General features: G+C 42.8%; 1 long non-coding RNA gene across 1 annotated transcript in view; it reads left to right on the top strand.

Moving 5' to 3' along the window:
* The window catches only part of LOC140202185 (uncharacterized), a 190249-nt gene extending 179711 nt beyond the window's left edge, over positions 1 to 10538 (top strand). Inside the window, exon 3 of the long non-coding RNA XR_011887023.1 lies at positions 10464 to 10538. This is a non-coding gene — a long non-coding RNA (uncharacterized lncRNA). The remainder of the gene's footprint in view (positions 1 to 10463) is intronic.
* The last annotated feature ends 4991 nt before the right edge of the window (positions 10539 to 15529 follow it).

The following is a 15529-nucleotide window of genomic DNA, read 5'->3' as shown; positions in this document are numbered from 1 at the left end:
ATTTGTAAATGTCACTAATGGGGAGGAAGACCTATGAGATCCCCTCAGCAGTTTTTACTGTCCTCTCTAGAGTCTTGCAGTCCAATGTCTTGCAGCCTCCGTGCAACCACACAATGAGGCAGCCAGACAGGACACTCTCGAGGGTGCTCCTGTAGAAAGTTGTTTGAATCAGGGCAGGGAGCCTTGCACACACTAATCTCCTCAAAAAGTGTAGATGTGGCTGTGCCATCTTGACTAGTGAGGTGTTGTTGTGCATCCAGGACAGATCACCTATGATGTGCACACCAAGGAACTTTGTGTTCTTCACTTCCTCACAGGTCCATTGATATGCAATAGAGAGCGGTCAACCTGTGCTTTCCAGAAGTCCATAATCATCTCTTTGTCTTGTCCATGTTGAGACTCCGGTTGTTTTTCTCACACCATTTCACAAGCCTCTCTACCTCCTCTCTGTCTGCTGACTCGTCACTGTCGCTGATAAGCCCAGCCACTGCAGTATCACCAGTGAACTTAATGATGCGGTTTGAGCTGGACCGGGCAGCGCAGTCGTGAGCCAGCAGCATGAGCAACAGCGGACTGAGCAAACAGCCCCTGGGGACACCAGCGTGATGCCGCTTAACATGTTGCCGCCATCTTGTGTTGACTGGGGTCTTTCTGTCAAGAAGACCAAGATCCAATTAAAGAGAGAGGTGTTGAATCCCAGTAAGGACAGTTTACCCTCCAGCCTCTGAGGGATAATTGTACTAAGCAACGAGCTGAAGTTGATTAACAATAACCTGGCATTGTTCTCTAGATGGGATAGGATGGAGTGGAGGGCCGAGGCTATGAAATCATATCAGTGCACTGATCTGAGTGGTAGGCAGACTAGAAAGAACGTAGAACATAGAATAGTACAGCACAGTACAGGCCCTTCGACCCACATTGTTGTGCCGACCCTCAAATCCTGCCTCCCATATAACCACCCACTTTAAATTCCTCCATATACCTGTCTAATAGTCTCTTAAACTTCACTAGTGTATCTGCCTCCACCACTAACTCAGGCCGTGCATTCCACGCTCCAACCACTCTCTGAGTAAAAAACCTTCCTCTAATATCCCCCTTGAACTTTCCACCCCTTACCTTAAAATCATGTCCCCTTGTATTGAGCAGTGGTGCCCTGGGGAAGAGGCACTGGCTATCAACTCTATCTATTCCTCTTAATATCTTGTATGCCTCTATCATGTCTCTTCTCATCCTCCTTCTCTCCAAAGAGTAAAGCCCTAGTTCCCTTAATCTCTGATCATAATGCATACTCTCTAAACCAGGCAGCATCCTGGTAAATCTCCTCTGTACCCTTTCCAATGCTTCCACATCCTTCCTATAGTGAGGCGACCAGAACTGAACACAGTACTCCAAGTGTGGCCTAACTAGAGTTTTATAGAGTTGCATCATTGCCTCGCGACTCTTAAACTCTATCCCTCACTTATGAAAGCTAACACCCCATCAGCTTTCTTAACTACCCTATCTACCTGTGAGGCAACTTTCAGGGATCTGTGGACACGTACCCCCAGATCCCTCTGCTCATCCACACTGCCAAGTATTCTGCCATTTACTTTGTACTCTGCCTTGCAGTTTGTCCTTCCAAAGTGTACCACCTCACACTTCTCTGGGTTGAACTCCATCTGCCACTTCTCAGCCCACTTCTGCAACCTATCAATGTCTCTCTGCAATCTTTGACAGTCCCCTACACTATCCACGACACCACCAACCTTTGTGTCGTCTGCAAACTTGCCAGCCCACCCTTTTACCCCCACATCCAGGTCGTTAATAAAAATCATGAAAAGTAGAGGTCCCAGAACCGATCCTTGTGGGACACCACTAGTCACAACCCTCCAATCCAAATGTACTCCCCCCACCACGACCCTCTGCCTTCTGCAGGCAAGCCAATTCTGAATCCACCTGGCCAAACTTCCCTGGATCCCATGCCTTCTGACTTTCTGAATAAGCCTACCATGTGGAATCTTGTCAAAAAAGATCTAATGCAGCTAGAAAGTGAGATTTTATAAGATCCATTACCAGCCACTCAAAGCACTTCATGATTGTTGAAGTCTGTGCCACTGCAGTAATTGTTTAGCCTGTTAACATTACTCTCTTGGGCACCACCTTGGAGTCTGCAGGAACAGTGGACTGTTGTAAAGTGATATTAAAGATGTCTGTTAAGACTTCTGTTAGCTGGGCCATGCAGTCCCTCAGCACCTGGCCAGGTATGTTGTCTGGCCCTGCAGCTTTGCATGGGTTTACCCATGACTGAGGTCCTCCTCACCTCGGCTGTAGCCAGAGAGGGTGCCTGTTCCTCTGTGGGAGAGGGGGGTTTCCTCGATGTCACATTGTTCAATACGTTAAATCATGCACAGAAGGCATTTGTCCTATCAGAAAGGGAGATGTCACTGTCATTGACGCACAGGGTGATCTTGTAATCTGTTATAGTTTATATACAAGGGGTGATTGATAAGTTTGTGGACTAAGGTAGAAGGGGTCAATTTTAGAAAACCTAGCGCATTTATTTTTCCTACATTTACACACTTAGTCTAGTGGTCGTGGAGCATATGTATCCTTTCTTTGTAGAAGTTGGCGTCTTGGACCTCCAGAAGTCGTCCACAGCATGGGGTGATTGATATGTTCGTGGCCTAAGGTAGAAAGAGATGAGTTATTAACTGCAAACTTTCTGCATAATCACTCAAAGAGTTGAACTGCACATGCATGTAACGAGAGCTGTATAACTCATCTCCTACTTTAGGCCACGAACTTATCAATCACCCCTGCTGTGGACCACCTGGAGGTCCAAGACGCTCTCGTTACGTGCACATGCAGTTCAACTCTTTGAGTGAAAATGCAGAAAGTTTGAAGTTAATAACTCATCTCCTCCTACTTCAGGCCACAAACTTATCAATCACCCCTGCTGTGGACCACTTCTACAAAGAAGGGATCTGTATGGTCCATGGCCACTGGACTAAGTGTGTACTTGTAGGAGGGGACTATGTTGAAAAATAAATGTGCTAGGCTTTCATCCCTCATACCTTGCCACAGTGTTACACTTCCCTGGTGTCACAAAGGCATCTGTGAATTTTCTGTATGTACTCATGCTTTGCCTTCCTGCTGGCACAGGACAGCACGGCTCTTGCTGACCTTAGAGTCATCTTCACCCTGATCTGAGTGTAATGTCCCAAACCCTCAGCAGTGCACGAACCTCTGCAGCCAGCCATGGCAGTGTAGTGCTTAATCACAGTAACGGCCTCAATACACTTTCATATGCAGCCAGTCGCTGATCCCGCATATTCATCAATGTTGACATGATGATCATAGGTAGTCATCTCCCTATATGCTCGAGTCCGTGCTTTCGAAGCGTTCGTACATCACTGAGGTGGCACCTTCCGGCCAGTTCTGGTTTGACTGGTTTAACCAGTGGTCTGTACGCAGTGATTCTCAAAGTGGATATGCAGTCTGAGTATCCGAGCTGAGGGCAGAGGGCCCCCTTGTAGGCTTCACGTACATTAATCTAATATATTCCATTTTCTGGTAGCAAATTTGACAAGCTGGTAGAACTTTAGCAGGGATGTTTTTAAGTTGGCATGATTGAAGTCACAAGAAGAAATGAAGTGGCTTTGAGCTAGCAGATGGTGTCATCGAGCTCCTGCAGCACTTCCCCAGCACTAACATAGTGGGAGGAGGGATGTAAACAGCAATAATCACAACGTTACTGAACTCTCTCAGTAAGTAGAATGGCCTGCACTTTACCATTAAAAACTCTATCTGCAGTGAGCAGTGGGTCGTTTCTACGGAGGCATTCACACACCAGATGATATTCACACAGACACACAGACCTTCTCCATGGGTCTTACTGGAGGTCACAACTTTTCTGTCCACCCAAAAGGAGATTAGGCCTTCTAGCTGGATGGCCAAGCCTGGAGTGGTGTCCTGGACCATTTTCTACATTTCAGGAAATTCTCTTGCCTTTGTCTTTTAAACAGTTTCTCTCCCAGTCTAAGTCTTAAAACATTTCTCCAATTTATCTACAATATCACACTTTTATCACTTCTTGGTATTTGTACCCTATATAATGTACACAGAGCATCACAGAGCATTTACTGCTGCTTAATTCTATTAGATCCTGTCTTTGACCCCACATCCGCGTCCTCAACAGTCCCATCATGAGAGAGTCACTGACATCCTATAGTGCTCTGCATTGCACAAGCTAACCTATTGACGGACAGCAGCCGACTGTCACAGAAAGTACATTGAATAGGAAATCAAGGATGGGGATCTCACATCACCAAATGTCTAATTTTGACCTCTATTAGCCTCTGTCCTGAATGTAGTATTTTAGCACTGGACTGGCTAAGGAATTTGATGCTATCATCTTTAATAAATTTCTAGCAGATGTTGTGTGACATTGTTGATGGCAAGTGTGAAGTTATTTGTTACAAGGGGACTACCGATGTCTGGAAGTGAAAGAGGATGGAACAATTCCAATTGCTAGCATTTCTACCTCGTGAAGAAAGTGTTATTTCAAAAGTTCTTCAAAAATAATTAGTTTTTTTTTCTTGGCCCACTGAAGCAGCATAAGTACATTTATGTGTATACAATCATTATTCAGCACATCTGCTATTACCATGCAGCTCACAAAAAAGGGAAGTATTCCTTGGGGGCAATGAAGATCAGAGCTGGAATGTGCCATGTGGAAACTATATGCTAATGTAGCTGAGTGTAAGAAAATATTTTAAAAGCAGCAAATTTAAGCAATGCAAACAGGAGTGAGAGGATATTTGATATAAATAGCATGTCAGTAGTATGATAATTATGTCTTATAGGAGCCAATAATAGTGCTTGCAGGAAGAACATGCTACAGAAGACCATAAGATACAGGAGCAGTATCAGGCCATTTGGCCCATAGAGTCTGTTCTACCATTTCATCATGGGTGATTCAATTTTCCTCTCAGCCCCAATCTCCTGCCTTCTCTCCATATCCCTACATGCCCTGACCAATCAAGAATCTATCAACCTCTGCCTTAAATATACATGAAGACTTGGTCTCCAAAGCTGCCTGTAGCAAAGCATTCCACAGATTCACCACTCTCTGGCTCAAGAAATTGCTTATCTCCATTCTTAAAGGAAGCCCCTCTATTCTGAGGCTATGTCCTCTGATCTTAGACTCTCCCGCTATAGAAAACATCCTCTCCACATCCACTCCATCAAGGCAAAATTCACTCTACACTTCAAAACATCACCATTCAACAGATTTCAATTAGGTCATCCCTGATTCTTTTGAGTTCTAGTGAATACAGGGCCAGAGTCATCAAACGCTCTTCATTTGACAAGCCATTCAATTCTGGAATCATTTTCGTGAACCTCTTCTGAACACTCTTCAGTTTCAGCACATCCTATTTAAGAAAAAGGGCCCAAAACTGCTCACAGTACTCCAAGTGAGGCCTCACCAGTGTTTTATAAAGTCTCAACATTACATCTTTTCTTTTATATTCTAGCTCTCTTGAAATGAATGCTAACATTGCATTTGCCTTCCTCATCACAGACTCGACCTGCAAATCAACCTTGACGGGATCCTGCACAAGGACTCCCAAGTCCCTTTACACCTCAGTTTTTTGTATTTTCTCTCTATTTAGAAAATAGTCAACCCTTTCATTTCTTCTACTAAAGTGCATGACCATATACTTCCCAACATTGTATTCCAGCTGCCATTTCTCTGCCCATTCTCCTATTCTAAGTCCTTCTGTAGCCTCCCTACTATCTCAAAACTACTTGCCCATCTACCTATCTTCATATTGTCTGCAAACTTTGCAACAAAGCAATCAATTCCATCATCCAAATCATTAACGTATAATGTAAAACGAATCCGTTGCAACACAGACAGCTGTGGAACACCACTAGTCACCAGCAGCCAGTCAGAAAAGGCTGCCTTTATTCCCACTCTTTGCCTCCTGCCAATGAGCCGCTGCTTTCTCCATGCTGGAATCTTTCCTGTAATACCATGGGCTCATAACTTGTTAAGCAGCCTCGTCTGAGGCACCTTGTCAAAAGCCTTCTAAGCACACAACATCAACTGATTCTCCTTTAGTTATCCTACTTGTTACTTCTTCAAAGAATTCCAACAGATTTGTCAGGCAAGATTTTCCCTTGGGGAAACCACGCTGACTATGGCCTATTTTAACATATGCCTCCGAGTATCCTGAGACCTCATCCTTAATAATCGACTCAAACATCTTCCCAACCACCGAGGTGATAACTGGCCTATAGTTTCCTTTCTTCTGCTTCTCTCCCATTTTGAAGTGTAGAGTGAATTTTGCAATTTTCCAGCCTTCCGGAACCATTCCAGAATCTAGTGATTCTTAGAAGATCATTACCAATGCCTCCACAATTCCTTTAGCCACCTCATTCAGAACTCCAGGGTGTACACTCACTAACTGCCTTCAGTCCTTTCAGTTTCCTAAGAACCTTCTCTCTATTGACGGTAATTTCAGACACTTCATGCCCCTCGATACCTGGAACTTTCACTATACTGCTAATGTCTTCCGCAGTGAAGACTGATGTAAAATACTTGTTCAGTTCATCCAGTATTTCATTGTCCTCCATTGCTACCTCTTAGCATCATTTCCAGCAGTCCGATATCCACTCTCACCTCTCTTTTACACTTTATCTATGTTGTAGCGTGGATGAAATCACCAGAGAGACAGAGTCACTGGTAGGTACAAAGCAGCTTCTTTATTTGACACAACAAGGCACAGCAGACATCATACGGACGGAGACACTTTCAGTAGAAAGGTCTGCTAGCCCAATGTGGGCTCGATATTTATATGCTAAACACACAAGGCAATCACTACTTAAAGTTATAGACAATGCATAGACAATGCTTCCTTTTGAAGCTACATACAAAACATCACACCTTCTGACTTCATCCTTTCCTCCTGACACCAACATGTCTAGTTTGGTATCCACAGCCTTTAGGAATGCAAGTTAAATTCACAATACATTTATTTGGCATTTTACGTGCTAACATAGAAGACAATCAATATTTATATTTATATTTATAGATAATACTGTCTTCGAAACTACAGCATCTGGTCAAACTACGGCGCCAGAAGCATCTGGTATTCACACCTTTTTAGGAAGTGCTTTGTTGTGAACTCAATCCATAGAACTTCGTCAAATAGAAGTCTGGTGCCCAAAGTCATTTAAGTGTAAATGAATCACCTACCCAAAAAAAACTCACTCTAACAATGTTATCTGAAGAAACTATCGGTAATCTCTTTATTATTGTTGGCTAGCTTACTTTTATATTCCAACTTTACCTTCTTAATGACTTTATTAGTTGCCTTCTGTTGATTTTCTAAAAGCTTCCCAATCCTTTAACTTCCCACTAATTTTTGCTCTATTATATGTCCTATCTTTGGCTTTCATGTTGGCTTTGACTTCTCTTGTTAGCAGTTGTTGTGTCATCTTTTCTTTAGAATACTTCTTTCTCTCTGGGATGTATATATCCAGCGCCTTCTGAATTGTTTCCTGAAGTTCCAGCCATTGCTACTCTGCCGTCATCCCTGCCAGTGTTCTTTTGCAATCAGTTCTGGACAGCTCCTCTCTAATGCCTCTGTAATTCCCTTCACTCCACTGTAATACTGATACATCTGACTTCAGTTTCTCCTTCTCAAATATTGTATCATTTCTTAATGCATGCATTACTAAATGACAATAAAAGAGGACTGCGTGTCTTCATAATCTAAAAAAAAATTCAGGGTGAATTCGATCATATTACGATCACAGGCTCCTAAGGGTTCTTTTGCCTTAAGCTCGCTAATCAATTCTGGTTCATTGCACAGCACCCAGTCCAAAATAGCTGATTCTCTAGTGGTCTCAACCATGAGCTGCTTTAAGAAGCCATCTCGTAAGTACTCTAGAAATTCCCCCTCCTGTAATCCAACATCAGTCTAATTTTCCCAATCTACCTGCATATTGAAATCCCCATGACTATTATAACATTGCCTTTTTGACATGCATTTTCTATCTCCTTTTTTAATTTGTAGGCCACATCCCTACTACTGTTTGGGGGTCTGTACACAACTCCCATCAGGGTCATTTTACCCTTGTAGTTCCTTAGCTCTATCCACAATGATCCAACATCTTCCAACCCTATGTGAGGGAATTAAATTCAACAGCCTGCCTCCCATTACAATGTTTACTAAACAAAATCAGTAATAAGGGAAACATCAGGAATTCTGCAGATGCTGGAAATTCAAGCAACACACATCAAAGTTGCTGGTGAATGCAGCAGGCCAGGCAGCATCTCTAGGAAGAGGTACAGTCGACGTTTCAGGCCAAGACCCTTCATCAGGACTAACTGAAGGAAGAGTGAGTAAGAGATTTGAAAGTGGGAGGGGGAAGGGGAGATCCAAAATGATAGGAGAAGACAGGAGGGGGAGGGATGGAGCCAAGAGCTGGACAGGTGATTGGCAAAGGGAATACGAGAGGATCATGGGACAGGAGGCCCGGGGAGAAAGGCAAGGGGGGGGACCCGGAGGATGGGCAAGGAGTATAGTCAGAGGGACAGAGGGAGAAAAAGGAGAGTGAGAGAAAGAATGTGTGTATAAAAATAAATAACAGATGGGGTACGAGGGGGAGGTGGGGCATTAGCGGAAGTTAGAGAAGTCAATGTTCATGCCATCAGGTTGGAGGCTACCCAGACGGAATATAAGGTGTTGTTCCTCCAACCTGAGTGTGGCTTCATCTTTACAGTAGAGGAGGCCATGGATAGACATGTCAGAATGGGAATAGGATGTGGAATTAAAATGTGTGGCCACTGGGAGATTCTGCTTTCTCTGGTGGACAGAGCATAGGTGTTCAGCAAAGCGGTCTCCCAGTCTGCGTCGGGTCTCTTTTATACACATATTCTTTCTCTCACTCTCCTTTTTCTCCTTCTGTCCCTCTGACTATACCCCTTGCCCATCCTCTGGGTTGCCCCACCCCCGTCTTTCTCCCTGGGCCTCCTGTCCCATGATCCTCTCATATCCCCTTTGCCAATCACCTGTCCACCTCTTGGCTCCATCCCTCCCCCTCCTGTCTTCTCCCATCATTTTGAATCTTCCCCTTCCCCTCCCACTTTCAAATCTCTTACTAACTCTTCCTTCAGTTAGTCCTGACGAAGGGTCTCGACCTGAAATGTCGACTGTACCTCTTCCTACAGATGCTGCCTGGCCTGCTGCGTTCACCAGCAACTTTGATGTGTGTCAGTAATAAGGGATATAGCCAATGTAATATAGGACCTGTGGCTCCAAAAGTCAGGAAGCCAAAGCTTCCTAAGAACCTAAAAGTGAAATGTATCTGAATTTATGGTTTGAAGAGGTGGGATCTACGTTTCCATGCTGTGATGAGAGAGTAGCTTGTTTTGGGCAAGAAGATTTGTTGAATATTTTGAGGAGCTCAAAACCCCAAGACTCTGTTTTATATATATATAAAACAATAAGCTGTTACACCATTTAACAGCTCTAACTGAAACAAATAACATCAGTGTTAGCATACCGAACACTCAGAAGTGCATAATACTGAATCCTATTTAGTCACAGCTAGATCGTTAAGTGACTGACTGACAATAGTAATTAAGGATATGGCTTTGTTTTAGAAACAAGTATTTCCCTAATAAAGTAGACATATTTCTACTTTTTTTGTTTCCAGGTAGAAATCCTTACCTGGAATTCTCTTGCTTCTGAATCTTGGTCAGCCAATGGCATCCGGTGTAATGGGTGATTCACATTGTGTTTTGGGTAGATTCTCAACAACAACAATGTTTATGATTGTGAGAAAGGTGCCCTCCAAAGCAATAGAAGGATTGGTAAAAGCTAACTAATTAGGATCTGACACGTTAATTTGGAACTTGAGTTCATCCAGCATGTTGTGTGTGTTGCTTGAATTTCTGGCATCTGCAGACTTTCTCTTGTATTTAATTTGGAACTTATCCAATTTGAATTGTCCATTGGGGCAGTCACAGAAACAGTCAGTTCTGCCAGTGAACCCCAACAACACTAAATATAAACAAGCTGGAAAAAAGTCAAGGTAAATCAGTAAATCTGAATTTAATTTGTTTCCATGTGGACAGGAAGAAACAAAAATTTTCTTGGACTTCCCTTGCACAGTCCCATCTTTCTGTTCCTGGTTTATAAACCTACAGCCTTAGCTCTATAAAAGCAGTTTATTTACATGTGAAACCACGGCCCTGCCCATCAAGCAGTTCCTGTCAGGTTTAAACCTGAAAAACATGACGAAGAAGGCTTCTACTTCACAGTTGTGCTCATCTCCCAAATTAATAATTTTGGCAAAGAGTGTTATAACCCCCAAATTAACTGGAGCTGGATAAAACAAGCCAAAAAAAAAACACTCCAGGTGAAATGTTTTGACCTGAAATAATGACTGTCAATTTCCCTCCACAGATGCTGCCTGACCTGTGGAGTTCTTCCACCATCTTGTTCGTTGCTCCCATTTCCAGCATCAACAGTCTCTTGTGTCTCTAAGAAGAATACTTGAATTCAAATGCATGTTGACATTTTGTTGCAAATATAGATATACTGTATGTCCAATGGAAAACTGCTATCTTGGATTGAGGATTGGGATCTCTTGGAATAAAAAATACTTTGAATCAAGCAGAAGTTCTAAAGCTTGACGACTAATAGCATGCAGCTTTTGGAATGACATCTGCTTATCTGGAACATAGAAGGAATGTTTTTCTAAAAAAATCTTTAGCAAATTAAGTAAACTTCAATGGTTAAACCACATTGCTCTTATGTTTTAGAAGTATGTAGTCACACAGATGGCTAATGTCTTTAAACACGGCAATGTATGTGTGGGTTCTTATTCTAATTGAATGTGGTGCCAGAATATAATGAATCACTGAGAGATATGGAGATCACTGAAAGCACGTGCATCTTGTTTATTTTTTCCCTAACTCTACTAAACATGTGAACTTACAATGAAGTTATACTAACCTGCCTTTTTAATATTCACATATTTAACCTCTCTACAGTTTTGCAGTGTTTTATTTGACATTACTAAAATGAGTTTTAGTTGGTATTATATCTACTTCTCGACTGGAGAAATGTATTAATTCAACAGAGTCTTGTACTGTTTCTTGCACAGTGTCTGCTGAACTAGCTAGTGAAGGCACTAACAACTGCATAACTCATCATCATTTTCTCGATGCTGTTGCAGGAAATAAGTGATAATCATGTTTACTTTTAATTCCATCTGTTTTCACAAAACATCTCTTTCTACGGCGTACTTGAATTAACACTTAAGCATCCTATTTCTGAACATTAGCTTTGCTAAGTGACGTTCTAGCACCGTGGCTCGTTTGGTCAAATTACCCTCGACCAAATACAATTACATAATTTGAAATACGTTTTTATAAGAGAAGCCATCATTTTATGTTCTAAATTAGCAGATGTCATTCTAAAGCTCATAGTTGTACCTTGCAGCCATCCTATGCAAGATTCCCCTGATCACATGTACCATCTGCAGTCTCTTACTTCGAGGGTGAAAGGATCAGCTGCTTCACAGGAAAAAGACAAATTCAGAAAGTAACTCCACAGAGAGAGCAGTGCTTTGGCATGAAGGAAAACAGACTGTGTGCTTAGAGAAGCAAATTTGCCTTTGACAAACTATGAGGGGCATCATGAAAATCAGGTAACTAGACAGCACCTGGCTTTCATACATCAGGTCTAGAATTCCTATCCTGACATCTTGATGACTTCCAGAGTTGTACCGTCAGCAAACACCCCCTTCAGGTTTTGAGTGCAAGCATCACCATGCACCACTTGTTATGCTGGATGACATTTCAGGATGGAACTGACCTCCAAATCAGAGCTGCTGCATTTCAGATAAGACAAAATTATCCTCTTCTGATTATAAAAGTTCCCACAACACCATATGAAAGAGTGCAGAAATACTTTCTCATTGTCATTGATAACATAAAGTATGCAAGCAACACCAGCAGAAATAATTTACCAGTAATACATCACCTGCACGGCACCTTGGGCTCTCCTAGGTATGCTAACAATGTTCTTTAAAAGCTCAACGGTAGCATGCTGAATTTCTCAATCAGAAAATTCTCAGCTCAAGCTTTATTCCAAAAATCTCAGTATATAATCCATATTAACACACCAATGCAGCACAGGATATGTTTGGAACTGTCAAGGATAAGAAATAAGGGAAATCTTGATTTTTCTCTCTCAATTAGACATGGAAAATATTAAGGCTCTTCAGAAACAACACTACTCTCAGCTTGCTCCTGCCCCACCGAACTCATTTCTGCATACCTCGAAACTGTTTTATCCCCCCTTGTTCAATCCCTTCCTACCTATGTTCGTGACACACTTTGAAATTTTTCCATGATTTTAAGTTCCCTGGCCCCCACCGCTTTATTTTCACCCTGGATGTCCAGTCCCTATATACTTCCATCCCCCACCAGGAAGGTCTCAAAGCTCTCCGCTTCTTTTTGAATTCTAGACCTAACCAGTTCCCCTCTACCACCACTCTGCTCCGTCTAGCGGAATTAGTCCTGACTCTTAATAATTTCTCCTTTAGCTCCACCCACTTCTTCCAAACTAAAGGTGTAGCCATGGGCACCCGTATGGGTCCCAGCTATGCCTGCCTTTTTGTTGGCTTTGTGGAACAATCCATGTTCCAAACCTATACTGGTATCTGTCCCCCACTTGTCCTTGGTTACATCGACGACTGCATTGGCGCTGCTTCCTGCAGGCATGCCGAGCTCGTTCACTTCATTAACTTTGCCTCCAACTTTCACCCTGCCCTCAAGTTTACCTGGTCCATTTCTGACACCTCCCTCCCGCTTCTAGATCTTTCTGTCTCTACCTCTGGAGACAGCTTATCTACTGATGTCTAGTTTAAGCCTATGGACTCTCACAGCTATCTGGACTATTCCTCTTCTCACCCTGTCTCTTGCAAAAATACCATCCCCATCTCGCAATTGCTCCGTCTCCACCGCATCTGTTCTCAGGATGAGGCTTTTCATTCCAGGACGAGGGAGATGTCCTCCTTTTTTAAAGAAAGGGGCTTCCCTTCCTCCACCATCAATTCAGCTCTCGAACGCATCTCTCCCATTTCACGCACATCTGCTCTCACCCCATCCTCCCACCACCCCACTAGGAATAGGGTTCCCCTGGTCCTCACTTACACCCGACCAGCCTCCGGGTCCAACATATAATTCTCCGTAACTTCCGCCACCTCCATCGGGATCCCACCAGTAAGCACATCTTTCCCTCCCCCCATCTCTCTGCTTTCCGCAGGGATCCCTCCCTACGCGACTCCCTTGTCCATTTGTCCCCCCCATCCCTCCCCACCGATCTCCCTCCTGGCACTTATCTCTGTAAGCAGAACAAGTGCTACACATGCCCTTACACTTCCTCCCTCACTACCATTCAGGGCCCCAGACAGTCCTTCCAGGTAAGGCGACACCTCACCTGTGAATCGGCTGGGGTAATACACTGCGTCTGCTGCTCCCAATGTTTCCTTCTATATATTGGCGAGATCCGATGCAGACTGGGAGATTGTTTCGCTGAACACCTACGCTTTGTCCACCAGAGAAAGCAGGATCTCTCAGTAGCCACACATTTTAATTCCACGTCCCATTACCATTCTGATATGTCTATCCACGGCCTCTTCTACTGTCAAGATGAAGCCACACTCATGTTGGAGGAACAACACCTTATATTCCGTCTGGGTAGCCTCCAACCTGATGGCATGAACATTGACTTCTCTAACTTCCGTTAATGCCCCTCCTCCCCCTTGTTCCCCATCCGTTATTTATTTATATATATATATTCTTTTTCTCTCTCTCCTTTTTCTCCCTCTGTCCCTCTCACTATACTCCTTGCCCATCCTCTGGGCTTCTCCCCTCCCCCTTTCTTTCTCCCTAGGCCTCCTGTCCCATCATTCTCTCATATCCCCTTTGCCAATCAACTGTCCAGCTATTGGCTCCATCCCTCCCCCTCCTGTCTTCTCCTATCATTTTGGATCTCCCCCTCCCCTTCCCACTTTCAAATCTCTTACCAACTCTTCCTTCAGTTAGTCCTGACGAAGGGTCTCAGCCCAAAATGTCGACTGTACCTCTTCCTAGAGATGCTGCCTGGCCTGCTGCATTTGCCAGCAACTTTTATGTGTGTTACTATTTTTTATTACTATTTTTGCACTAATTATTTAATTTAACTACTCTATCTAATATATATATTTACTGAAATTCACATTTTTTTCTCTATTGTACTGTTACAGAGCCAACAAATTTCGTGACATATGCCAGTAATATTAAACCTGACTCTTATTCTGATTTTGATTCAGAAAACAGTGTAATTCATTTTCAAAAGTCCTAACCAATATTTATCCCTCAATCAACACAATTAGGATAGATTTTCCAGTAATTATCTTGCTAGGATCCTGTTTTGTACTACTTGGTTGCCATGTCCCTTTACATGGCAAGGTTGGCAATTGTTCAGGAATGCTTCTTTGGTTCTGAAATATAAAGGGAAGTTATGGAAGGCATTACATATATAAGGATCATATTTGTCTTTTACTGAAATGAATGTAATGTATTTTATTATATTAAAAGCTGTAGACATAGACTTGTGGAGCACAGAAACATGGAGTATAAAATCAGTGTGTTGTTCAGTAGTGAAACAGGCCCTTTAGCCCATCGTGTCTATAGTGACCATTGTACTCATCTATACCATTCCTATTTATTCAGATTTAGCCCATAGTCTTCTTTCCCAGTGCCATTCATGTGCTTGTCTAGATGTTTCCTAACTGAAATAAGATTACCTGCTTCCACTGCCTCTTCAGTCAGCATGTTTCAGATTTCAGCCATTACTTGTGTAAAAAAATCAGTCCTCAGATCCCCTCTAAACCTCCAACTTCTCACCATATACCTATGGTCTTTTGACATCCCCAACAAGAGTAAGAAGATCCTTATCACATACCCTATCTAAATCCCTTATAATTTTGTTTACTTCCCTGGGGTTACCTTTCAGCCTACTCTGCTCTGGAGAAAACAAACTCAATCTATTCTCTCCTTATACCAGAAAAGTTCTAATTAAGGCAATATCCTAATGAATCACATCTGTGACTCCTCCAGTGTATTCAAATCCTTCCTCTAATGAGGTGACCAGAAATGCAAACAATGCTCCACACACAGCCTAACCAGTGTAAGTATCATAAACGATTTTTGATGATGTTGGATCTTCATGAATATACTGTCCATTGAGCTGAAATGTGTTCAGTTTGGCTTGCTGAAGAAACTTCCTCCCCTGCGCTTGTACTTGCCTGTATTAACATTGTATACAAACAAGGGTCCAAATGCTCCAGACTTTCTCATTCTGAAACTTGGTGGCAACTAGGCCTCAGACAGTGTAGCGAAGAGATCCTACTTCTAGGAGCCTAGGCAGCTCTTGACAGATGGATGAGGATTAGATTGATGGAAGAGTCAGCACCT

This window comes from Mobula birostris, chromosome 8, assembly GCF_030028105.1.
Source record: "Mobula birostris isolate sMobBir1 chromosome 8, sMobBir1.hap1, whole genome shotgun sequence".
Taxonomy (NCBI): domain Eukaryota; kingdom Metazoa; phylum Chordata; class Chondrichthyes; order Myliobatiformes; family Myliobatidae; genus Mobula; species Mobula birostris.
Note: the sequence above shows the minus strand (reverse complement) of the source record. Positions and strands in the feature narration are given on the sequence as shown.